The sequence below is a fragment of the Mycetomoellerius zeteki genome, unplaced genomic scaffold, assembly GCF_001594055.1.
Source record: "Mycetomoellerius zeteki isolate Tzet28-1 unplaced genomic scaffold, Tzet1.0 scaffold535, whole genome shotgun sequence".
Lineage (NCBI taxonomy): Eukaryota > Metazoa > Arthropoda > Insecta > Hymenoptera > Formicidae > Mycetomoellerius > Mycetomoellerius zeteki.
Genome location: NW_017257540.1, coordinates 163420 through 164363, shown reverse-complemented (window position 1 = coordinate 164363; position 944 = coordinate 163420).

Genomic DNA, 944 nt, shown 5'->3' with positions numbered 1-944 from the left:
ACGCTTCGAAGCGTTTGAGCGATCAATCAGAACAAAGAATTTTATGAATTGACTAATCAAAGAATGCTTCGAAGCGTTTATAGCGTCAAGTGGACCGCAGCCTTAATCAGCCGATTAGTCCACTGAAATTGACCGCATTTGTCATTTTGTTTGACGATAGATCAATCGCATTTGTCATTTTGTTTGACGATAGATGGTGATTGGCCAATTCCAATGGACTAATCGGTCGATTAAGACTGCGTTCGGTTTGCACGCTCACACTTTATAAGCGCTCATGCTTATAAACGCTGTTTTTTGGTGTTCAATTTGGTTTGTCAGTGCTATTCAGCGCTATTCGGAATAGCGTTGATTGGTTGCTTCAATGACGCATTCTCTATTCCGCAGTCTTTTTCCGCATCGTGTGATTTCACCCTTAATCGAGATTCAACTTGTTCATTGGGTGCATTCAGTACTACAACCGTTCACTGAGCTCTTTTTTTTTAACTGTTGAGTCCGCTGAATGCGCCCAATGACGCATTCTCTATTCCGCAGTCTTTTTCCGCATCGTGTGATTTCACCCTTAACCGAGATTCAACTTGTTCATTGGGTCCATTCAGTACTACAACCGCTCACTGAGCTCTTGCATCTGATTGGCATATTCCGTTAGAACTAAAAATATAGACCAAACAGATTCAAAAGCTCACTGAGCGCTCAGTGAGCGGTCGTAGTACAGAATGCACCCATTCTCTTACTAATTTTAGAATTGGAAAGAGATGAGAAACAACCTCGGTTAAGGTTGCGTTTCGTTTCACGCATGAAGCGCATGATGCATCTTTTATCCTTGTTATTCACCGAATGTTAAACAAGGATAAATGATGCATTATGCACATCATGCGCGAAACGGAACGCAGCCTAAGTCCGGATCTACAATAGATGTTTTAAGACTTAAGCCATAAGAAACTGAC